Source organism: Phalacrocorax aristotelis, chromosome 3, assembly GCF_949628215.1.
Source record: "Phalacrocorax aristotelis chromosome 3, bGulAri2.1, whole genome shotgun sequence".
NCBI classification, from domain to species: Eukaryota; Metazoa; Chordata; class Aves; order Suliformes; family Phalacrocoracidae; genus Phalacrocorax; species Phalacrocorax aristotelis.
This window is the reverse complement of record NC_134278.1, coordinates 30,999,641-31,026,791: the sequence shown is the minus strand read 5'-3', so window position 1 is coordinate 31,026,791 and position 27,151 is coordinate 30,999,641.

Below are 27,151 nucleotides of genomic sequence, written 5' to 3'. Positions count from 1 at the left end.
AAGAACAGGAAACTGAAATATAACTTTTCCTGCAGTTTTTGTGTCTGAACATGGCTAGAAAGCATAAGAGAAGTAGATAGAAGAATGTGTACTGTGGAAACTAATTGGAAAGAACACAAATATCACTATCACTATTCACTGGTGCTAAAATATGGTTAAGACCTTTATAATACTGACCAAAAAGTTATGAAACTCAAAATCTGGTGGTAGTCTTATATTAATGATTTCAAATACCTTAAAAAGTGAGAAAAATAACAGAAAAAGCACCATTCCATTTGTGTTCTGGTGGTTAGAAATTAGAAAGACAGTCCGGAAGAGCTTCTTAGTTCAGAAGAGCATACAAATAATCATCTTTTTTCAAAACCTAAATATGGAATGCTCATGAAGATCTGTGTGAGGTTAATACTGTGTAAACACATTAAAGACGGTCTTTTTGCCTTAATGAGTAATTTTTAAACTTAACATTTTAAATTACAATAATTTACACATGTGTAATGTTCTGTTTAGAAACGGCATCTCTGGTGATGGTGCCAATATCAAAATAGATACATCCAGCAGAACATGTGTCATAGAAGCATCTCTCTTAGTAACACTGGTTCATTCTGCCACAAAAATGATCACCAAACCTTTCTTTGTTTCATTCACAAGGTCCATGTTAACACAATATACCAAGACCAGAAAATGGGTCCATGGGCTGGCACAGCCCATTGTCTACACTATTTAATTTCTAAGGCAGCACCAGGGATGATTTTGACTCAGACAGGAATCATCCTCCCAAATAATGCCTGAGCAGAGTTTGAAATTATTAAAGTTTGGGGAAAATGTTCTGTAAACAAACCTATCTTGCTTTGAGGGAGAAAAATGCCATATGGTTGTGGGTTGTGTTGTGTCACACACCCGCAGGGTCAGATGGCAAATTTAAATTCTTAATCCTTAATCCTTAATCCTGAATCCTCAAAGGGGACCTGCTGAGAAGGGATTGTACTGAATTGTCTAGTAGTATCCGTGCTCCAGAAAGTAGGGTAAATCAGTACTTCCATACGCTAGAAAGCTAGAATTAACTTATCCTTTTTGAGTTTAATTACCCAACCATAAACAAAGAAAACAGAATCAACCTGCTCTGTGGTGCTGTTTTGAGGATACACACATTAAAGAATTAAAGTTGGCGATGTCATTTGTTGATAGTGTCTGTTATATGAACTTGGAAGAAAGACTCTGGTGTCCTCATACTGTAATTCTTATTCACATTGCAGAGTATTGTAGCAATTCAATTATAATTATTTGTGTCCTGTGACTAAGGGTGAGAAAATTAATTCCTGACCACCTAGTGCATTCTATCGTACAAGGAATAAGCAAGCAAAATTATTAAGTAGACTGCATATTTCTCACTCTTATTATACAAGACTCCCTATCGCTTTTTTTTCCATACTTTGCAGTTTCCTAACTTCTGGGATTATGCTTTAACCTGCAGAAAAATACTCTGTGACACAACCAACCACCAGCCAGTCAGAAAGGAAATCACTAATATTCTGCAAATGAGTTTAGGTCACACCACCACAATTTCTCTGTGTATCATTTAGTGCCTTTTCTTACTTGTAAAATAATTCTATGTGATGTGAGGATGATCAGAAAAATCTGGGATTTTGCTTATAAATCTCTCATAATATCCTCTATAAATTTTCATATAAGCAGCAATTAATTGTTCTAATAGCACACTGCTCTGAGATTACTGTTCCTTAATAGCCATTCAGTTTTTGCAATAAACTGTCATCCAAAACTGAAAATGAATCAATTCTTCTATTATACTTTTGTTTTATTTTTTTCTTCTTTTTCAGAGTGCCAAAGTAATTATAGGTATAAAGGATAATTGTATACGCCAACAATTTTTCTTTCTATTTTAAAATGTGTATTGCATATGCTTTCATCTCAGCCATACAGCATACAGGAACAAATTTTCTTTTACTAAAGCTAGTGGTAAAAATCCTATTGACTTTAATGAAAGAGAGATCAGATCTACATCTTATTTTCACATATGACTTTCATATTTTCTATTAGGTTATGTGACAAAATGCTCATCTGAAAACTCACAAAGAAGCACATAGAGAAAATGGCAGGTGAGTGAAGCCCAAATAATACCCTGCCTCAGCTCCTCCCAGGCCCATCCCAGGAGCCATCAGCCCATCAGAGGCCCATCTCCACAACCCAAGAGGAGCAAAAACCCCAAAGGTAGGTGAGAACCCCAATTAAAGACTCAGAGAAAGAGACACTCTGTCCCTGTCCAGGCCCCTCCCAGGGCTGTCCCAGGAAAGCCTGAGCCCCAGTCTCCAGTTGCAACACCCACCACTCTGAGTCAAACCTTTCAAACAGAGAGGGGGTAACTGCAGTTGGGTATGGAACACATAAGATGCAGGAGAAGAGTATTTTGGGATTATACAAGATGTATTACAGGATGTATAGGGGAGGAACTCAGGGCAGAGAAAGGGAGAGATCTTTGGGGAGGAGCAAGTGTGGGAAAAGTATAAAGGGATGAAAGGGGTCACATCAACAGAGATTGACTGGTATATTTGTTTGTCTGTGTCCCATGCTGATTAGCACAGTCTGGCCTGTCTTCCTATTAAACATCTTGTCTAAATTTTTCTTGTGTGAGGGTCTCTGTGTGTGCTTGTGTGTGGAGGTCTGAGTGCCAGTAACTGGAGTGAGATGCCCAGTCGGAGGGACCCCATTTGTCTATGGAGCAGGACCTGGAACTAGTATCTATGTACATATGAGTGTGGGAGCATTAGCAAAGATCTAGCTGGACAAGCTGGCGAGCAGGTGATGTGGCCTGGGAGATGGGAGGAGGGCATTTAGGGAGTGTCTCTAAGGGCGAGACCATGGGAGGGGCTGGTTTTGGAGGACCAGGGTAGAACCGACCAGTTCTCTGTTTCTGTATGCATGACAGTCTGTACCAGCAACTGGAGAAGTCCTGTGGTCCTGAGGCTTGTATGACTAGGTGCCTGCAACTGGAGGGACTGACATTCAGGGGCAGACAATGGGCACACTGAGTGTCTGAGTGAAAGTGCTGGATGGATCCACATTGTACATATGTGTGTGTATATAGATATATATTTTTTTTCCCCACTAACAGACCTTCACCCTGAGAAGCCAGAGAAAGTAGAAGGATGAGGCCCTTGTGCAGTTTATGTCTGTGTGAATACTGAGTGTGTCTGCCTGTGTTGATCTATGGCACCAGTCATATCTATATGTATATAAAATTATATATTTATATATGCATTTCTTATTTTCTGTCTGTACAAATGCCTACCAGGAATACCTGCTCAGCCTCATTAGTAGTTGGACTTAGGTCATGGAAGTGTGGTAGCCTCGGCTCTGTCAGGCAGCTGCATTCAGCCTCTCCTTAATGTTTTATTTTGTGAGTTATGCTTTTTCTGACTCTCTTGATCATCAGGTTGTTAGTAACAAAGAACAGAACTTCCTGAAATTTCCTTTGTATTTTTTCTTCAGAGTTTGCTTTATTTTGCAGGAACCAAGAACACAGCTCTCAAAACTTTGGGCTAAAACATAATTAATGAGAATTTTCTCTTTGTCTTCTAGATCTGTATCTTACCTCCTAATTTCATACAGATACAACTCTATGAACATGAATGTCCTTTCGCTGGTGAAGGTGATAAGAAACAAAACTACTCTAGCCTGAGGTACTCTTTCTGTTCTGTTAAGATTATTCTGGATTGACCAGCTTTATGCTCATTTTAGGTTCTTAGTAATCATTATTTTTTGTGATCTGGGGTCTTTGGAGAAATGCAAAGATAACCATATAGTTATGCATGTTATATGTAGACTATATATTATATAAGACCATGTGGTAACAATGTGGTAGGAACAAGATTGTGACTATATTGCAGACATTTTACTTTAAAATGCATGTGGTGGGTTCACACTGGTTGGCTGCCAGATGCTTACCTAGCTGCTCTCTCATGCCTCCTTCTCAACAGAGGAAGGTGAGAAAATAAGATAAAAAACCTAGTGGGTCAAGATAAAGACAGGGAAATCACTTACCAGTTACCATCACGGGCAAACAAACTTGACAGGGAAAATTATTTTATTGCTCCTTTAAGTAAATATATGTAAGAATACAAACTAAAAGAATTCAGATATTCAGATGCATGGGGCAGCCTCTGGCCTTTTCTCACAGAGGCCATCCCTGAAGCTGATGTCCTCCCAAAACCTTGCTATGTAAACCCAATCCAGTGCAGCAACAGGTCAATTAGTTGTTTTCTCTACATTCTCCAGGTAGAGATAATCCCAGAATGCAACAACTGATCTGTTTATTCCAGAGTTGGGTGTTCTGCCTACAGATACCTCTGTTGAAGGGACTTTGGCTTTTTCTTTCTTGCCCATTGACACTTCCACCCACCCTTTTCTATGTCCTTTTCTCTGTTTTTGGAGACATAGTTTGGCTGGATAGAGAAAAGACATAAATCTGTTGAACACATGTATTCTGACAGCTATCACTTTGTGAACTGGTGTCTTTCTTTGCCTCTTCTCCATGCATAGCAGACAGGTATATAATTCTGTCTGAGAACGACAAATTCTATTCCAATGGAAAAAAGTGTAGAAAATGTAGAAATGTAGAAAACTATACAGAGGTAAGGCTTTTTTTTTTTTCCCCATAAACTTGTCACAAGTGCTGGCAAATCAGGAAAGAAGAAGGTATTTTATCTATCGCCTGCTGAATATTTATCTAAATCTTTCGGACATGCTAGAATATCATCTTGCTCTGCCTTATAACTAGAGGAAGAGTAAATATGTTCATATATTGGTACATAAAATTATAGAACATGATATGTCTTTCCTTTGCATGTTATGAATTTCCCACTACAAAATTCATCTGTGAAAAAAAAAAGATATATCTCAACATCTAGACCAAGTAACCATTTAAATTGGTTTCTTTAAAATAAATTTAAATAAAATTTAATTCATTAAAACAAATTAAAAAATATACCTAACCAAGATAACTATGTAAATTATATAATTTTTGTCTTTTACACACATTTCAAAAGAAGACATCACTAAAGTATCCATCAGGGGCTTTCACTGCCCTTCAATTGAATAATATCTTCATAATGCAGTTTCAAACTACTCAGTTTTATGTCTTTATATCTGTAAATGATTAAGAGAATATTTTTTCATAAGATGATATTTTTAATTAAGGTAGAAATCATTTAAATGCATACGAATGGTGAGCAGAAAGCTGAAAACCAATCACCTCAAATGAGGTTGGCTGCTGGAAGATGTTTTTAAATACAGATTCAAAATGCTAATGCCTTCATGAGGGAAACTGCTGTAGGTCAAGAAAAAAGGAAGTAATGCATTATTTTTAACAGAAATCATAAAAAAAATCTGTGCATGGTTAAGTCATGGTTGGTATTAGGTAGCTTCATTTTTCGTTCTTTTTTTGACATAGAAAGACTTGTGACTCTTGTTTTCTACCTCTGTTGCTTCTTTCAAGGGAGAAGGGCACAATTATGCAGTGCATAATTAATGAAGTTAAACTGAGCAGAAATATTTATTTTACAAATATTGGTTTTATGAAGTGACAATTAGTAAGGACTAAATAAGACAAAGATGGTATGATTTGAAATTGCTATCTGTAAAGTATGCTTATTTATAATCAAACTTAATGGTTGCTGTAAATGTTAATTTTGCTAATTCAGGTTAGAGATAAAGGATAGTAACCAGTGCTATATTAATTTACTAAGGATTAGCAAGAGGAGTGTTAAGAATGCTTGAAAATGTTTTTCATGTGAAAGTAAGAATACAAATCAAAAGAAATCAGGTATTCAGATGCAATTCTAGTTTCAGCTAATGTTCCTTTACCAACTAAAAATTATGTGAATAAATAATATAAAATAATTCTTCCACCTTTTTAAAAATCAATTAGGATTAATTTTTCTAACTCATTTTGAAAAATGGTCGTACAGGCAGCTATTAAAAGTCAAAACCTGGTATATCTGTATGATGTACATCTTAGATGCATCTAATGGAATGTAATTTGAGAATGTGATTCTCTATTAATTGTGTGAACCTTTTCCATGTCAAGATGATAACAATATGATTGGTAACAACATCATCATTGCTGATATTTGCTGTTGATTACAGTTGATACTATCACAGCACCTAGAGGTTTTACCCTGGGACAAGGCCATGCATCAAGACTCATCTTACATACATAAGACAAAGTCTAAAGAAAGCTATATTAATTGGTAGTTCCAGACATTAATTATTTTGTTTAATCTACACGAATTGCTACATTCTCACTGAAGTGTTAAAATCCACTAGAAGTGAACTGAAGCTCCAGAAATGGGTAGACTATTCTGGTGGTATCGTGAAAAAACAAAACAAAACAAAACAAAACAAAACAAAACAACCAACCAAAACAAAACAAACCCAAAAAACACCTAAACCAAACCAACCAAACAAACAAACAAAAAAACCCACAAACATGGCTCTTTCTTAAGACCCTATATTTTTTTCAATTCTTTCATATAAAAAAGTAACTTTCTTTTGAAGGTTTTGGAATTCTTTTGAACAGGTGATGGTTTTCATAACTGGGAAAAAAGTGGATTGCAATGCTATATATTGGTTCCCACAAACTAAAGGAAAACGCTTATAAATCCTGCCTTCTGATGATGCTGTTCAGCAGCTTGAGGAAGACAAGATTCTAATCAAAGACTTGCAAAAGAGTGTCATAAACCAACATCCAAACTTTCTAAACTGAGTATAGACCGAATTTAGGTGCTTGTGTCCAGCACAACAATCTAGAAAGCCTGCCTTGGAGGGACCTAGAAACCTTAAAATTTGCAGACCATATTTGCCTAATAGCCTGCTTAATTTCTGAAGTTAGTAATTTTGTCTACAGAAAAGAAGCATTTAGAAACCAGTTTGACCTTAGTCTGTTATAGTACAGTTTTTTATGTATGATTGCCAAATTCTACTCAAGGACCCTGATCCAGGCCAAAACCATGGAGCTGATTAAAAAATTCAGCTGGTAGGCATGCCTGCTTTCGTCGTAATAGGCTAAGGACTACTGAGTTACTTAAGAAAGGGAAGATTCATAGTGTTTCTTAAACATGCAACTATATGAAACTATAACTCTCAGGTGAAGGATGATTATCTACATAGCTGACTGAAAGGAATTTTAGAAGACCTTTCTTGTCAAAACAAGAAAGGATATCTGGTCAAGTGGCCATAAACGTAGAAAGTAAACTAGACCTTGACTCTACAACCAAATGAGGCAGGAAGGAAAAGACATAACTTTGTTTCACACCTTGTGCTCTGAAAACGTGTGCATTTAATTTATAAGGAAGAAGACAAGGGTGTGAACCCAGTACTTCTTCCCAGGCCAGCACCCAGTCACTCTTTCTGTCTCTCCTGTTCTTACTTTTACTAAAAGATTATTTCAGATTTTTTGCTCATACATTATGAGCTATTTCACAGTGAGATAAGAGTATGAAAAAAGAATATGACAATTTGAAACATAATTACACAACATTCTGTATTACATACATTTGAAACCTTTACTCAAGTACCATATCAGCATTGATGAACTCCTACTCAAAGAAGATGTACCTTACAAACAGGGTCATAATTTTCTCTGGTTTCTGTAGGAAAATATACTTCTAAGAGTCTGACTACTCAGTGCTTTCCATATAAATGCAACCCTGCCCTGCCCATTTCCTATTGCAAAGCCAGATCCTCTGAAGAGCTGTGGTGGATTAGCCTTGGGTAAGGGCCAAACTCCCACCCAGCCACCCACTCACTCTCCCCTCAGTGGCATAAGGGGAGAAAAGAAGAAGAACCAGAAAGAGAAAGCTCGTGGATTGACATACAGACAGGGAGATCACTTACTAGTTACTGCCATGCATAAAACAGATTTGGAGAGAACTAACTTCATTTAATGGAAATTAATACAAACATTTAATTACAGATTCACGTAGTGGAAAATAGAAAAGCAAATGTGAAACCAACAGCTTTTGTCCTTCCCTTTCCCAGGCTCAATTTCACTCCTTCACTCCAGACTCCTCTGGGTGGATGGTGAGTTATGGTCAAGACATAGCAGTTTCTCTATGCCTTTCCTTCCTTATCACATTTTATCTCTGCTCCAACAAGGGCTCTCTGTGGGCCACAGTTTGTTCAGAAATATCCTTCTGCTCTGGTGTGAGGGACTCCACAGGCTGCTATGCCATGGACCTTCTTCTCGTCCTCCTTAGACTGTTCCCTCTGCTCTTACTCACCCTTTTCATTCCCTCCACCTCCCTCTTTCTGACAATTTTTTGCCCTTTCTTAAATATGTTTTCACAGAGGTACCACCAGCTTGGCAGACAGGCTGAGCTGTGCCCTGTTGCAGAGCCGATTGGAACCAGCTCTCTGGCATGGAGACAGACCCTGGCCTTTCCTCACAGAGGCCACCCCTGTTGCTCAACCTCCACAGCTACCAAAACCTCGTCTCCTAGACCAAAACAGTGATATACCTAAGCTTACCTTTGAGATTTGTTAGCTTAGGCTACATTTTTTCTGTAGCTTGGCTATACAGCTTTTGGTATAGAATCATAAAGAATCATTAAGTTTGGAAAAGACCTCTAAGATTACCAGGTCCAACCATCAAATGACAATTGACTCTAGATCATATGAGTCTTTCTCAGTATCCAGAAAAAACTGAATCTGCATCAAGACAATATCATAAGCAAGTGATCTTCTGCTATTCCCATCATGTGTCCCCTTTTACCAACCTTTAAAGCACTGGAAAGAACATCAGCCCAAGTTTCTTCTATGAAAATCAGCAGATTACATTTTGGGATGGTATCATCCCATGTCTGTTAAGGGCATATGGCCTTTATATAAAGATTAAAAGCTTAAGAAATTATTTCCCCATTAACACTTAATATAAACAATTCTAAAGATAGATGTTTGGGGTGATAGGGTATATTTTTAGGCAAAATAATACCAAATTAACTATTTAGCTCCACATTCAGGTTGCAATAGATTAGATACAATTACTTATTAGGTTTTTATCTAATATTTCAATATGCCAAGAGAAAAAGAAAATTGGAACCATGGTAATAAAACCAATAGTATAGTATTGTAAACATTTGGTAGCTCAAAACTGACATTGGGGAAAATATTTATATATAGCCACTAGTTGAAAAAATTAATAATTTTAGCTGGACACTGATACCTAAGATGACTGTTGGCATATGAGCAGCGAATATATAGCCTTCTTATGTGCAGGGGAAAAAAAAAAGTGAGATTTTATGAAATACCACAGACATTTCATAAGAAATCAACAGTCACTTACTGAAGGAACCAAAGTAATATATCTAGTTTATCTGCAAGTCTCTAAATTACATTTGGATTCTGTGGAATCCATTTTTAACCAAACCTTTTTTTCAATTGTTTCTTTGAATACTAAAACCAAAGGGTGGATGGTTTTCATGCATTAATAAGACTGGCCTGGTTTACAATTCTCTTTCATTGTATCTGCTTTGGGAACTCAATATTTGCAATTTACAGAAAAAGGAAGACTTCAAGTTCCCATATTTTGTTGGTTCCTTATTTCGTTTGTTCCTTAATGTTTCTCAATTTAATAATATTTTCCCCTCAAAAGATATTTTTAGAAAGTCTGTTTCTGTAAATAAAGTATAAACTTCCACTTTGTTTAAAATGTAATCATCAGTAAGTCTTTCTCATTCCCATGTCTGAATACCCAGAGCCTTTGGAAGAACCTGCAGGTGTATAATAGACATCTGCACTACTTAACCTTTATTTCTGCATGGATTTTTTTCTTTCCTTCCTAATTCTAGTCTTAGAAAGTAATACTGGCACTTTTCCCCCTTCTTTCTTCTTTGCAGAGGCTCATCTGCCCAACCAGCAAAGTCTATAAAGTTTCAGAATTTATTTTGTATATGAGCCTATGTTTTTCCAAGTCAGGTCTCTCCAGGAACAACCTGAAATTTCAAGAGACCATTAATGTTACTATTACTGTGGCTTGGTAGTTTATACACCCACCATTCCTCACACATCGAATAGGAGAATAAATTTAGCACTTTAATATCTCTCCTCATGCAAATTTTTTATAAGCATCAGACAAAAAAGGACAACATACATCAGTTTTAGCACAATGTTGCTTCTTTTCATTCACCTGTTCTTTCAAGTAGTTAACCAAATCTAATACAGAATTCTAGGAGATCCAATTTAATTATCTAAAAGGTAGGTACCTAATCCAATCTATTTGTCTCTGTCTAGTCACTGGAGAAACAGAAATTCCATTAAAGAAGATTCATATTATTTAACTGTGTATGAGAAAAAAACCCATATAACAGAAAACCACTTCATTAGTATGAAAGTTACATTATGTTAGATAAACAGTTTCTAACATGACATAAAGTGTTTACATTCAGATGACTGAATAAAAATTTAGTGTCATTCGAGATACCTTAAGATATGCAAGACATTTAAGTACGACTGGCAGATGACTGGGTCTTACAGGAGATTGTAGTCTTCCGGTGTCAGCTTGAAATCAAGTAAGATATCCTATAGCATCTTAAATGGCATTACATATGTTCAGTTGAGTGATTTGAGCCAAACTTATGATGACTTAGAGGATAACAAGAAAGATGGATATAAAAGATAGAAAAGTTTAAAGATAGAAATAAAACTGTGCTTCTTGTTATACAGCCATACATTTAAAAAGGACCTTTCATGACAATGCAATAATCCTTTTTCCAATTGTATCCTCTGTTTACTTCATCAGTTGCACTGTAATTATTTAACAACTTCTAAATTAATGCCAGGGTGATAAATAAGAGTTCATTAAAATGCGGACAAGAAGAAAATCACAGAAGACAGAGATTAAAAGATCCTTTTATGTTGTCTAATCTATCTCTTTGCTAATGAAGAATTGTGTCTTATTGTTTGCAAATATTCACAAATACACCTTCAAAGACACATGTTCTTGCATACTTACAGACATTTGAGTATTTTGTATTTAATATTATGGTAGTACTTGCTCAGATTTTGTTCTGAATGCCCAAACCAGTGGGTTTTCAAGAACTTTTCCTTCTTTGCCTCAGAAACTTGTTTTTCTGAAAGACTTATTATTTACCTTCATCTTCCATTAAAAATTTTTGGCCATTATTCCTAGCAAATTTACAACCACAGAATTTTTCATTAATGTTTGCAAGTTTTTAATATCTGTCATGTTTAAAAACATCTTTTCATGATCTAATCTTACAATAGTAATGTACACGGTATTGCACTACAGGAATACACTTAGTGTGTAGCCTGCTAAATATGGCTTTCACTATTACTATGAAAATAGTAAAGACTCTGTGCAGACCTGGTAGTGCAGAAGCTCAGCCTCATGTTAGCCCGAGTTGGGTTTGGCTGGTTTAAATCCTGCCTGGGGCCCAGTGACTGCTGCCTCCCCTGATTTTGCTTCAGCTCTTGGGGGGTGACAGAGGGTGACATCCCTTGGAGGCCACTGACAAGTTGCAGCTGGCAGCCCAGGACAAGGAAACAGGCTGTGATAACAAAAACAGACCCAGGGCCAAAGAAGAAATTGCCTCCCAGGAATATCACGCTCCCAAAATGAAGACCTTAGGATATAGGTCATCATAACCACTCCCTTCTTTCTTTCTAAGGAAGTATTCACTTTGGGACTCAGAAGCATACCAGCAGTGTAAGCATTAAACAAAAGAAAAGGGGTAGATGGTAGCAGGTTTGAAGGATTTTCTGTTTAACAGTTTTAACCATAATATTAATTAGGCTTCTCTTTTTAATTAGGCAGTTTGGACTATTCAGCTATTGAAACACTAATTGGTCTAACAATAAATTATTGACTCCAAATATCTGGTGTCTTTCCTTTTGTCTATAAAAGGATTCTGAATTTCATGTTACAAAAGTTGTATGCTTGCTTTTATTTTAATATTCCTTAAGCTCTATTTTTCTATCTAGCATCAATGTTATCTGTGCATATGCATAACTGCAAAATATCCTTGCTGATTGTATTTTTTTCTTCCATGTTTTGTCTGTCATATTTATTTGGATAGCTAGCTCTTCTTGGCAGAAATTATGATTTACATAACCAGTAAGACATAGCCATGAACAGTATAAAAAGTATTTTGTCTAGTATTAAAAGTACAAATGTAATTTGATCTCTAAGGAATTAATTTGTTACAAATAAGATATCACTTAGTTTGATTTACAACTTCAAAGACACATGCTGAAGGGATTTTTTGGGGGTGAGTGGTTTATATTTTCCCTGCTTATTTGATAATTTTAACAGAAATAATTCAAATAAAAAGATTGTGGAGTGAATAAAAAAGCTTTATAACAGTAATGATGATAAAGACAATAACTTCAATGTAATCATTGCACTATTCCTACCAAGAACTTAATAGCTCCTCCAAAGTCATTGGCATGACATGCCATGATGATTCAGTTCGTACTTGCAACATATTTATTTTTCCCATCTGCACGAGGAAAACTAAAAACAATGTAACTATTGAGTTTTTTAAAATGGTTACTGCCATGACATTGCAACTTCTTCTTTAGGTTAAAATACTTCCTTTTATGTTAATCATTTTCAAAAAAAAAAAACAAAAAACAAGAAAACCCAGAAGACAAAAGGGTTCATTTTTAGACAATATGTTAGTACTGAAAGTATTGTTTACTAGAACTTTGCAAATTGAAAATTTCCATTTGTTTTTATGCCAGCTGAGAAAAATGACAAGACTTGCTTTGAAGTGTTTTCTATGTCTAAATTGCAAGACTCCTCAAGTGCAAACAGTAAAGTAGTTACTCTAATAGGCAAATAAACTGATTTACAAATTAAATCTTGTTTTCTTGGGAAGAAGTAGTTAACAATTCTAAAATACTATTTTACCCTAAAGCAATGTTTACAGGAAAATAAATTGAAGACAACTCCAATTTCCACTAGCAGGTCCTAAAAAGGACTCCAGAGCAAACCATTTCTTGAAAGAATCCATACCAAAATCTAATTGGAAATACATCTCTGCTTGTTTTGTCATCAAATACTTCTATCAGTGAAAAACTGGCAATATTCTGAAAAGCAGAACTGATTATTTATCTTTTGCCTTTCATGAGAGAGATGGGAAAAGAGGAAAGGAGCAGAAATCAGGAATAAAGCAGGTGGATGTTGGGAAGAAGTAATTACATTTTGCTTTGTCCTGAAGTATCTAGAATATAAATCAGTAAGAAGCTCTTGGCAACTGTATTATCTTGATTGTTTGATATTAATTTAAAATTAAGTCCATTTTCATCAAGGCTGCAGGAAAGAACATTAGGGCAAAGCAAGGCACTGAGATATAAAGAAAACCCCAGGATCTCTGCCAGGTCATGCTAAGGTCCATTCACCCTAGCGCTGCTCTGCAGCAGTAGTAACCAGGAGGAGGAAAGGAGGAGGAGTAGGAAGAGGAGAAGGAGGGCTAGATTTTCCTGCTTCTTGCCTCCTCCCAGTGCTCCACCCTGGCTCCCTAGAATCTCCCCACACTTCTTGCATACCTCTCCTCTCCCCCACCCTTTCCCTCTGTGCTAGGGCAAGGGAGAAGAGGTTCACCATTGCACGACAACACTTCAAAGATCACTGCTGCAATCCTTACTGCTCTACTACGTACACTGCCACATTTTACCATGCCTTGACTGCACTGATACCTACACCTATGCTATCACCCAAGACCCCCCAGACTGTAACCTTTCACCACCTCACAAAGCAAGAGCTTTTCCTTGAAGATGGAACATGCCACCATGCCTACATTTTCTGCTGTGGGGCCCTTGGAGACTCCTGTTCTGCGGAAGAAATCCAGCCTGGAGCAGCTAAGACTTCAGGACAACTGGCAGCTCTCTATCATTAATTTGTGAAGTTGTACCCACAATGACTCTGAACTGGCCAACATTTACAAGGGCTTCCTCAAGGCCTGCAAGGTATTTGCAGTGGCTACAGTGGAAGGAAGATCTACTAGCAGAGTCAGCTGCACAGCCCCCACCTTCATCTGTGGAGACCTCATCCATATTCAGGATGATGGTCCTCAAGGGTATCACACAGACTGGAGGCTTGATCTCACCTACCTTGCTTACTGTACAGCACAGTACTCCCAAGGTGTTGCCCACTTTTCCTGGGTAGGAGGGCTGCCTTGCATCCCACAGTCTTGAGCATGTGTGTGGGTACCCCATGCTCATCCCTCAGCCCAGGACCTGCAGCACTCAGGTGGTTGTTTGTAACCTCCCAGCACACCACAGCTGTAGGCAGCATGTCCTCCCTCTAGGCCAGAAATGCTTACCTCAAAAATGTCACTACATGCTTCCTCCTCATCTGCTGTGCTTCCTTGCCCTTCAGAGCATAGTGGGCCTGTGTGTGCTCCCACTTGGTTTATGATCCCGCTAGATAATGCTGGAGGGTTGAACACAGCCTTGCTCACAGCATGGTTCACAGGCACCCCCGGTTCAGAAGGGGATTTCTACAATGAAAGGAAGACCCAAGAGCACATTTGCAGTGAGTGGGCCAGGCCTCAATCTCTCTCCTCTGCCCTTCAGTGCTCCTGCTGATGTTCTGGCTGCACTTCTCCCCTCAGCCTTGTACCCTTCCTGGTGGATCCCAGGGGTGGGGGCCTGGGAGCAGTGGGTGATCCCCAGGGGTCCATCAAGCCAGGGTCTGGTAGCCAGAGCCCATCCCACCACCCCAGCCAGGAGCAGGGCAGCCAGGGGACATTGACCCTGGGCATTGTGTACGTCCCTGGGGGGCAGGCCAGGCCAGGAGGTCAGCCCACAGCTGGGATAAGGATCAGCCCTGGGGAGACGAACCAGGGCCAGGTGCAGCCTGGGAATGCCCTGGGTGACACTTGTCAGGGCCAATAAGATCTAGTAGTGTACTGTGGGCCCTGACACTTATTTCTTATTCTTTGGACATTTATTCTTTCCTTTTTTTCCTGCCTTCATTGTCCTTGTAACTATCAGGTCTTGTTTGTATTTTCTCCTCTCTCTAACCCCACTATTTCTGGGGAAAAAGAGTCATGAATAGACTAGTGATCATTTGGTCCAATACCCTTTATGGGGAATAAAAGCTTTTAAAATGGCTGCCACAAAAAGGCAGAGAGAGTTTAAGAACCGAAGATGCATCGTCTGCCAGCATCCAGCCAATTAAAGCTCAAGATCTCAAGGACATCCTGTATTTTGTAACTGTGGATGGATTTGCATAGACTCTGGTAATCTCCCTTTAGCCTGTCTAAACAATTTAAACCCTTTATTCAGAGGTAAGGAGTGTCACAGTTTAATGTGATATGAAGAACTACCTTTTTTAATTTCTCTCACCCAAGTTTTTATTGTCTCATAGTGTTTATATTGGAAAAGACAGAAAACAAGTATCTCTATCTCCTCCCCACAGACTCCTGATTTTTTTTTTTTTTGGTTATTTCTTATCACTCATCTCTTTTCTAGACCAAACAATCCTAGTTTACTTAGTCATTCCTTAACCTAAATCCATTATATGACTTTGATCATACTTGTCAGCTTTTCCAAAGCTTTTGAATTTCAACTGTATCTTTCCTGAGGTGGAGAAAACCTTACTGTACAACATATTTAGAGGTGGGAAAACCATGGATTTCTATAGCCGAATGACAATGGTTTTGGTTTTGTTCTCTTACTGATCTATTTGTTTCTGTTACTACCTCAATATTTGCTTTGCTTTTTTGATTGCTGTTAAGCAGTGAGTTGAAATCTTAATGAATTATCTATCATTCTTCAAGTTCTCATTTCTGAGTGATAAAGGTTAGCTCAGAATTCCTCATTTTACACATGAAGTTAGAGTTGTTTCTTTTCTATTCATACTGCTGTACCATAGTAACTTTGTGCAGTCTATCACAAATAGCTAGCATTTCTGAATAAACTATTCAGAAGAACACCAGGTTTTATATCAGGCATTAAAATTACAAAATTCTCATTAATTTAACAGCATCAGGAGTTTACCTGGATGTTTGATACTAAAAACCATTAAACTAATTTAAGCATCCACATTGAAATTTTCACAGGCAAAGAAGAGCTCTATCAGCACAGTTCAGTCTGCTTTGATAGGTAGGTAGGGATAGTTGAGATGCCCTGGGGTATCCCTCCTGGGTCCAAGTTACTAGTCCAGAAGGACACACGCATTGTTTCAACCCTGTGTCATAACTACCACGGTAAGTCAGCAGCTGAAGGTCAAGGGCAAAAACAACAGGTATTTTAGGCAGCTGAGTCATACCTGAGATCAAATATGTAATCTCAACAAGAAATGGGTTTTTCTTACTGTGTTGTAATATATCAGTCAAAATGAGAGTCAACTTTTTATGTGAATATATAAAGTCAATTCCAGCAGAATAAATCTCCCAGCTTCTTTTCTAGTGTCTGAACACTTATCACCACACAGTTTTAAAGCTAAAGCCTGTCCTATTATAATTGAATCTATTATAACCCTCTTCTACTATAATTATAGATATAATTGGCTTTCCTTCCTGATTGTCTGAATGTGCCTCAGTAGTCCAAATAAATCATTACTCCACTAACCATTAAATCTATGCATTTTTATGACCTATGCAATAAGAGCTGTGCCTCTCACATACCTTTGTTCTCTCACCCTCCCCACTAGGTGTCAGAAGATTACTCAGGGCCAAAGATCCCCTGGACTTCAAAGCATTGCCCATCTTTTGTCAGATTTAGTAGTACATTTAGTAGCAGTAATACAGCTGTTTTCAAGTGGTATTCTGCCTGCAGATTTGAGTGCAGGGGACATGCTGAGGCACGAAAGTGAGGGAAGGGAATGGGGCTGGTGCAGCCCAGCAAACACTTGAGAAGGGCAATTGTAGGCCAGAAGAGAATGTTTAAGACTGAAAGAATGAAACCAGTTTATCTGTCATGAAACTACAACTGACTCCTTAGTAAACATTGTAAAAAAGAGAAAGAATAGCCTCAGATGGTATAGAATTTTGGATTAAAACCAAGCATTGCAAATAAAAATAATTAAAAAAATAGAAAACTGTCCTTTTGACCAAGGATTGTGTACAAAATAGGTACCTTTTTTAAAATATGTATGATAAAATTTCTTGTAACCCTTATGAAAGACCAATATTTCATAAATTTAAAAAAATAACCAATTCCTACAAGTACAGTAAAAATATTTTCATTTGGTATTGTAAATATACATAATATGCATGTCTTTAAAATCAATAGACTATAACACAGGGTCCCTGATATAGAGATAAGCCAAAAGTCCACTTGTGAATAGAAATGTCCTCATAGAGTAAAAATGGAGCACCAGTTAACCTGAGGAGCCACATTCAGACAATCAATGTGAAATGTAAGACAGAATATTAATTATTCTTATAGATTTCTAATTTTTTCTAAACTCTGATAGAAAAATATATGGAGATGCTACATAAAGGACATATTCAATTCTAAGCATGCAAAAGTCAGATTTGCTGCAATACTAATTCTTTCTACCATGAAGCCACATGACTGGTCTAATGATTTGTGCCAAGTGAAGGGGGCTATAATATCTTGTATGTCACACTTCAGCAAGTAGCCAAAGAAAACACTACTTGACATTATAACAGCAATAACACACTTGTAGAATCATATTTCCTGCTTTAATCACAGAGCAAGTGAGAAGTTAGCACCTCACTCCTTGATGACATTCCACTCAACAAGCACACACAAAATGAAATGTTTTAAATGCTTTGTGAAGCAAAGGGGAAGTGTGTAATCATGTTCCTTCAAAGAATACAAAGTGAACATGTACAGATTATAGAAATATAAATAATGCTTTACATATTATGGCCACATTTTCAGAACAGACATTCCTTTTGGGAGGAGGTGAGAGGGGGCGCTGGAATATAATTCCCTAATTATATTTTCTTACTCTAGTGACCAATGTTATCATTAACATGCCAGCTACTTTCATGAACATCTGTACTACAGTAAACCAGAGGAAAACAAACAAAAATACTAATTTAATAAGCAGAAATTTTATATAACCTGAGAGATTTTTCCTTCTACAGTTCATTTACTAAAAAAGATAGTCAAGTGGATCCAGGCACCTCTGCTACAATAAAAAATGTTTATTGATACACTAATAAATGGGGTTACATAAAAAATGTTATTGGCAGCAAAATCTTAAAATTTCATTAACTGTAATAGAAAATAGTGCTATAAATGTGATGTTTTGTTATCAAAGCCAAATATTAGTAAGATCAATAACTTTTACTGGTTAACATGTGACATGCGAGTGGCTGGTTTTATCAAGTTTTGGTAATTCTTTCCAAAAAAAAGAAAAAAAACAGGCCCACCTATCCAATATACTGGGTAGTTGGGAAGCAGCTTAATTACAAATACTGAAGTGAAAACAATGCTTTGACATACATATTTCAAGGCCAAAAAAAGTATTAATTTAAAAAAATAAATATCAGGAAATATAAAGAAATAAATATGAGGAAAATGGACAGCTGAACTACTCAGGCAGCTCCGTTTAGGAGAGGGACTTTGAGATTTGTTCAGTTTCTCATCTCTGTTTTCATAGCTACGTGTTGAGAAATAAAAAGATCCAATTTGAGGAAATAACTCAATAGTTTCATCAATCCACAATCCACCAAAACTCAGTGACTGTCCAAGCCATTTTTGTTTTCCATTGCTTTTAATGAGTAGTGTTAGAGGAGGATCTAACCATTAATGGCCTTCAAACTCCAGGAAAAAGGTAGTAGATTTTTGCTGAAGTTAAAAGTGAGTCCACTGTGGGTTTCTTCATGTTTTCAACTGATGCCAGCAATTTGTCTTTATATCAAGAAACTGCAAACTGATGAACCAGAATTTTGTCATCTTTTATTGTCAAAACTGACCTATACAACTCCCAGATGCTCTACTTCTAAATACTAACATTAGAAACTTCACTTTCTCTTCCCTCTGCCCCTGTTTTACAAGAAAATCAAAATGTTCTACTTTAGGAGCTACAATTGTCTTCAATGTCTGTAAATGATTCACTCAGAGCAAACAAACAGTCCCATGAGTGCTGTTCTTGCATCTGTCTGCTTCAGGTAACCCTGTGGGCTAATGTGACCTTCTACTTTCTTTTTCTTCTCTTCTTGCTTCTGATATTGCTGTTACATATAACAATTGTCTCTCCCCAGGGCAGGAGCACATTTAGAACAATTTCCTCATGGAGATATTCTCTGACCCTAGATTTTTGAATATTGGAATTGTCCTTTTCTTCAGAACTTTTAGAAGTTTCCCATGTCCCAATGCATTCAGCAACATAACCAACATATTACACACAAAGCTGGTAGAAAAAATAGAAGTTTTCTTCAGTAAGCATAATTTCATTTCAAACAAAATCTCTGACAAGCACAGGTTGAACTGTGTTGGTTTTCCAACTTAATTTAAGTAAAATTAAGTAAATTTAAATTTAAATAAAATTAAAAATAATTTATATTTTAAGTAAAATGTAAATAAAGATTATTTCTTTGTTTTCACCTTTGAATTATTTTGATTTTTAGCATTTAGTTTAATTCTAACTTTATGTTATTCTAACTATATGTCAATGTAAGTGAATGTCTAATGCAAAAAGGCATCTTTACATACCTTAAACTTTCCTGGAACTGTGAGTCAGTTCGTGTGGTCACAAGCAGAATTGTGAGTTCTCGGCATAATATTTTATGTATTTGAATCTCACAATATTTCTGTATTCCTACCACCACCATGTATATTTATGTAGACAAAGATTCTGTCATCAATGAGAAAAGATGTAGAAAAATATGTATGTTCCTCTCATCTGGATTAATTTGAGAGGAAAGGAAAGCTGTCTCTAAGAAAGCATTTTTCATGTTTAAATTTTCTCTGATACATGGTATAACAGTGTGGCAGATATCAAATATATTTTAGGGAAGTATTATATATTTCTGATTTGGGAAACTGACCAAAAAGGACTAAACATATGTATACATATTTCTAACTTATCTTATTAGACCTATCAATTATATTCCATGTTAGAGAGCTACTCAGCCTGAAACCACAGAATATTTCCTCCCTCCCTCCCTCCCTCCCTCCCTCCCTTCCTTCCTTCCTTCCTTCCTTCCTTCCTTCCTTCCTTCCTTCCTTCCTTCCTTCCTTCCTTCCTTCCTCCCTTCCTTCCTCCCTTCCTTCCTTCCTTCCTCCCTTCCTCCCTTCCTCCCTTCCTCCCTTCCTCCCTTCTTCTTTGTCTCTCAATTTGTATTCAACAGACTTCTGTATGGAGATAGAGCCAACATTACAGGGAATGTTTCACTTTTAGCTGTTCATTCTAGATTGTCTCTGCCTGAATAGTTCCTCATAGATAACAGCTGTAACTTGCCCTGTCTCTGTCTTTTCCCAAAAAAAAGTAAAAGTATTACAGTCACAAATTATATAGAATTGAGTCAAAGTGAAATCTGTGGCTTGATAAGTCTGTAAAGCATGTCTTCGTTTCTCAGACTGTCCATAATTTTCAAAAATACCCTAAATTCATAACAGTAAGGAAATCTTTGCAGAGTGCAGTGGAATAAATACTGATTTGGACAGCACTTAGCCTCTATTTCTAAAAAAGGGGAAATCTATCTACATACATGAAACTCAGAGGTATGCTTAGACATTGCTTATATGATCCTGTGTCTTTGTAATAATGAGTTGCTGAAGACCCTGTAGGAGAAAATTATTTTTAAAGCTTTGAAATGCTTTCTAAAAATACACCACCTTAATTTAATACTGCCCTTGGTGTTCACATAAAAAAATTGTCATTCTAATGAATCCTCCTGCTTTGTTTAAAGCCAAAATCCATTGCCAAACAAAGTCTTTGTTGTTAGAAACGTTGATTGCGCCACAATTGATTTTGGATTACAAACCTAAATTGAATACCAATGTCTGTGAAGCCTTATTTCAAAGGTAATAGGAAATGTCTTCATATTTTTTATTCTGAGAAATTACATTACTCAAACTCACATTCTTGCAAATGTAGTTACAAGCAGGCATCAAAGCAGAAGAAAATTTGTTACAGACAAAATAAAAATCTTTTCAAGAATTACTAATGTAGTCTTCAGAACGTAGAGGTGTTGAAAGCAAAGGGGCTAAGGCCTTTCAGCTCCAGTTGATTTCAGTCTCAGACCCAATATCTAAGTTTTTATGTTTCACCTTCTGCAGTGTAGAAACAAGATCCTGTGTCACTGAAATGAATTAGTTTTTCATTTATTTATTATTAATGATTATGATGATTTATGCTTATGCACAAGAGCTTAATTATTTTTCTTATGCCATATAAACATTCAGCAGAAATATGGTACCTGCCTTGTGTTTTTTTTCAGTTTACAGCAATAAACAACAGATAGAAGCAGATAAAGGAGTACAAAGGAACGATGACTTGTGACAGACTCCAGTGTCATCACATCAGCAGCCAAATTGATTCTAAATTCTTAGTTTTGGGGTGGTCTGCTTAAATTCACTAGAGTTTTAAAGAGTCGTCTTAAGGGGAGGAAACTGATATTACATTATTAATTTTTACTGGAAGTTTTTAGCCTCTCAGGCATGTAAGGCAATGTGGAAGAAAGGAAAAAAAACAGTTTGTATAAAAACAAGTGGAGTATAGAGTATGGTACCATTTGCTCATCAGATTTAGTAGCTAACCTATTCACACTAAATGAAGGATGGCTGGTAGAATATAAATAGACAATATATTTGAAAGAAAGTGGTCACATTTGATATGTTGGGAAAGAGGGAGTAAATGAATGCTAAAAATCCCATGACTGAGTCAAAGCAGGAAACTCAGGAAACGCCGTGTTTTGAATGGATTTGAGGACTAATGATTACTTTACAAACTGAGATTTTTTAGCTAGACAAAAGGGAAAGGGTCAACCAAATTTTCTTCTGGGATTTAACTCACATCATTCTTGCCATTTACAATGTTGGTGTTCATATTTAAGTTGTTGTTGGCTCCTAGAACTCAATGAAGTTCTGGTCAGTAAAGAAATTGGAGTCCAAAGAACAGCTAGTCTCATACCAAATAGAAGTGTACTCTGGTTGATATGTTTCTCACCCTAAACCTGCATTGGCTATATCCCTGTGTATAATGACAGCTAAGACATCTATCCCAGATGGGCTCATCCATTTAATTAATACTTTGATATGATAGACACAGTCTAGATGCCTTCAGTTTAGACATTTGTATCTGAGCTGATCACAGCAGGACCATTTCACGGTCAATGGAGAGACACATACATTTAATGTGTGATATGTATAGGCACTTACTTTAAGACAAGATTAATCTTACTGAAGAAATGCCTCCTTTTTTACGCTAAATATAGAGGTAGAAATGTAAATGACAAATTATGCTGTAGAGTTTTATAGTATAGTGGCAAAAATAAAGTCAATTAAACTTCATTTAAGAAAATAATTTTGTTGCAAAGCATCTATTTTACAATGATAAATGAACATTTATGTTTGGTAATGGTAATTTCTTCAACAAAACATCATGAAGAACCCCAGGACTTTACAATAGAAACTATTGCTTACTTTTGAGAACTATGCAAATATTAATCACCTTCCATTCAAAAATTTTTAAAAAAGCATAATGTCCAAGATCTTACTTAATAGGATCTCATTGAAAAGGTTTCATGATATTCACTTACTGTATTATATTTTGGAAGGAAAAGGGATTATTTTGGATGTGGAATATTCATAGTTAGCACAGGTTTATTCAATGTATAATTTATTTTAGATTATTTATACATAAAATTTTAGTGTTAATTCTGTATTTTTTTCAGTCAGCATTTGTCTTTTATGCTATATAGAAAAGACATTTCATTAAACAATTGAAATGTAATTAATATCTCTAGAACTAAATTACTATAATACCCCTAAATATATTTGGTTCTGCAAAGCTATATAATAAAAGCAAATATTAAATAGAAAAACATGTTTTAAGCACCCTGAAACATGGGAATGAAACACTAGAAGAACTCCAAAACTTGAAATCGCCTTATCTCTAGAAAACAACACACTAAACTTAGTTGCTTTTTTTTCCCTTTTGTACCTATTTCAAGGCTGTTCCACAGACTTGTTACTCAGGTGATTAGAATGTTCTCTAATTTTCAGCATAAAGGTTTGTAAAGTTTGTTAATATCTTTTTTATTTTTTGTAATAACATTAATTTTGTTCAAACAGCTCTTCAGTCTCCTTTTGCTCATAAAGATTTCACCTGACACTAGCAATTTCTACTTCTTTATTGGGTAGAGGCCTTCACCAAAGCAGTGCATAGTTTAGGTGTAAGCTGAATACTGCCATTATACAGCACTGGATCAGTAGGATCTATTATCAAGTGCATTATTCTGTTAGTACAAAAAAGGTTTAGACTTTTTTGAACTATGAACAAAGTTTTCTAGAAACAAGATATAATTTTTTCAGCAAGAACTTGTTAAGTAGAAGCTTTAATAAAAGTAGTATCTATATAACTGAGTGCATATGCAATAAAAATACAAATTTTGCAATGAACATCATGATCATCAGCAGGGTAGAATAGAGACCAGTCTTTAATTAGCAATTTGAGGAAAGAATAGCAACAAATTATGGAAAGTGAGTTTTCATAACGTTGATCTTCATACACTGATCAAGTAGTGACTACTCTTTGTAAGGTATATACACAGTTATAGGCTTATTATTGTAGTAAAATAAAATAGACTGAGTATAAATGACATCACTGTGTTATTGCACCTTGCGTTGAAAAAAACCAAACCAAACCAAACCAAGCCAAGCCTTTCTCTCCCATATGTCATCAGATACAAGTCAGAAAGTCCACCTCTAAATATAATGCATGAATTAACGATATGTTCAGGGTTACACTCAGACTAGCTGAATTCCACCTAAATCCCAGTGTCAGTAGGTGGTTAACTTTCAAGGAATGATTAAGAATGGTTATTCTCAAGTAACATGTAATTATTTAGCATTTCCATTTTGACTTCAATTCATCAGTTTTTAAAAGTGTGTTCTTGTGAACTTGTAGAAATGTCAGATATTCAGTGCTACCAGATTCTGTCACAATTCAGAGAACAGAAAAGTGATGTCATGTTCCAGAAGAGGCCTACTTTTTTGCTATGCTCATATTATGCCTAATTTATTCAGACTGACTCAATCACAACACTGTCATTCCTGATCACTACAATGGAGATAGTTTGATGATGCCCCTTTTCATAGAAGCCTGGTAGCTGAATCTCCTAACCCTGGGCAGCCCTCATCATATGGAGGTTTGAACCCACTGCTCATCCCTCATGGGTGTGTAAACTGCCGTGACAGAAGTAAGACTGAGAAATGACACAATATAGCTTTTCAGGATGACTTACTGCTCAGACCAAATCTATACGACTTATGAGACTCAAAGGAAGTGAAGAAAGTCTAATTCTGTAATTTGGTGTTCTTCAATGGAAGAGTGAAAATATATCCAGGTTCTAGATCCTGCTTCCATGGTAGGACCTCTTATAAGAGAGGCAATGTATTATTTTTATAACAGACTTTAGGTAACATTTGTAAGAAACATTATTGGCAAGCACAGTTATTCAGGCCTCACATAGAGGAGTGGGTTTATCACAAAGCCATGTTTTCTATGGAAATTTATTATAGGAAATTTTATCTTACTGTTTTGGGACCTAAAAACAAAGACAGTTTCTATGTCTCAGCTGTCACCTCATAAGTTTTAAAGCTATGTTACTTCAGTCATGCCTGAACTTTCAATATCTACTCATGAGCATCTAGAGATTACTGCAGTATGCACTTCTCCATATTCTTTAAATTTATTACAGCCAGTGAAGATAAAGACCTATATGTTAGCTGATTTTCTAGGCCAGGAAAAACGAAAGTACATCTGAAATGTTCTTATAGCTATATTACTTTAATTTTTGTATTTTTCCCTTTTTTCCATCTGATTTCTGAGTCTTGTCAGAGGCTCAGGGTGGATTCTTAGAGCCACAATCCTGAAATTTTTGTTAGCCTTTAAAAATACTTTTGAAATATTAATCATACATAATATCTATCTGCCTATTACTATAGAGTTAATCAGAATTACAAAAGCTGTTACACCCTCATAGATCCAGTGATTTTTAGATTTGGAATGCACAAGCATTGTGAAAACAAAGAACATGTATCATAGAACAATAGAATTTTAATTAAAACTATAAGAAGCAGGATAATTAAGGTATGCTACTAACATCAGTATCACATTTAAGTGGCCGTTTTTAAACCTTTACAACCAGTTGCCTGCTAGAGAAACAGCTTGTTAAGCCTGTGTGAGTTCAGATACTTTGCTTGGAAAAATTATGTCTTCAACTGGCACATCAGAAGCTGGCAACAGTGCCTGTTAATGTATTTAAAAATTTAGTAGAAAATTGCACAGAAGTGAATTATTCTGTAGAGAAATACTGTTAAAAAGAGTTAGGTAAACTGAATGAGTTTAAAATTAATTATACTGCTTTGTGTCTAAGAACCTGTATAAAGTATATTTGAAAATTCTTTATCAGACTTCTCCTAGACCTTAACTCCATAGACTCTAGTGGTAGTGGTCTCATTCTCTTTAAAGCCCAATACACTTAACCAGTATTCAAAATACAGTTTTAATGAAATAATCATAACAGTTTTTATCTTAAAAATACAGTTAAAAAAGCAGACCAATTTAACTTAGTTGATCAGAAATTACCAGAAAATATATATTCTATATTCAGATATATGTGTGTGTGTGTGTGTGTATATATCTATCTATATATATATGAAATATGGAGAGGAAGCTGAACCTGCTGTGTATGTGTTTGTCCTTTTAAATATAATAAGTAGTTTAGAAGTAATAAAAATATCATAGTAACATAATAAGTAATATGAAAAATTATAAATTATTTCATTAAAAATCTTTGGGAAATATTATATATAAAAAAGAGTACATGAAGCAATTTAGAAATAAGATAAAATACCTGCATTAAAGAATGGGTCAATATACATAATATAAGTAAAGGTTTACTTAAATAGCTGAAAAAATCTGAATAAATTATTTAAGTGAAATTTTCACTACAGTTATGGAGTATCAGCCTCTTTTTGTAACGATAGCATGTTCTGAAAGTTACTGAAAGTTGTTGAATGCAGAGAGAAATTTGGAGGGTTCAAAATTATACACTAAAATTATGATGCATAATGTCAAAAACCCCTGGTGTTATACAGGAGGAATCGATGACATGGAATCTTTTCTTTTTTACCAAGTTGGCTTTGGTTCACTGGTTAACAAAAATGGTGAGAAAAGAAATAATAAATTAGGAAAGTTAAGAACAAATTTAGGACTTCTAGAAAGAGTGATGCAACGTAGAAAATTGTAATTGTGCTATAGCATGATCCTAGTCACAAAACGGTTTGCCATAGAAGAAACAGCTGACAAATAAGAAAAGAAATCTCCAGAGAAGAGAAATAAGATGAGCATGAAGATTAAATGTTAAAGTAGTGCAGATTGTCACAGAACCCCTCCAGACACTGTCTAATAATCTGTAGAAACTTTGTTGTAGATACCTTAGAGATCATACTAAAAAAAAGTAGTTTTACTTATTCTGTATTTTGATAATACTCAGTTATGACTGATATGAAGCCAAAAGTGAAAAGTATTGGTAAAGTACAAACTTATAAACAATACTACGATATACCATAACATATTGTAATAACAGTAATAATTGTAATTGCAGATGATGGAAATATAACTAAAATAAGAGGTCATTATAGAAATGGATCTTAAAATTGATTTTTATCTCCTTGACAGAAGTTGTAAAAAGACTTATTTTGAAATCTATCCCCTGGAAAAAGTGTTTCACCCTTGTGAAATAACACACTTTAAAGTGTCTGCAGCAAGGAAACCATCTATAAAAATAGGTCATGAAGCAAAAGTATGTAGGGCAGTTTCTCAGGAATACCACCAGTTGGGCTACCAAGAATAATCAAGAAATAGGCAGAAATTTCTTTGAACCCTGCAATGAACTCTGTAAGTATCTTGATAAGGGATCTTGTAATTTCATTGTCCTTCCTCCCAGTGCATACACTA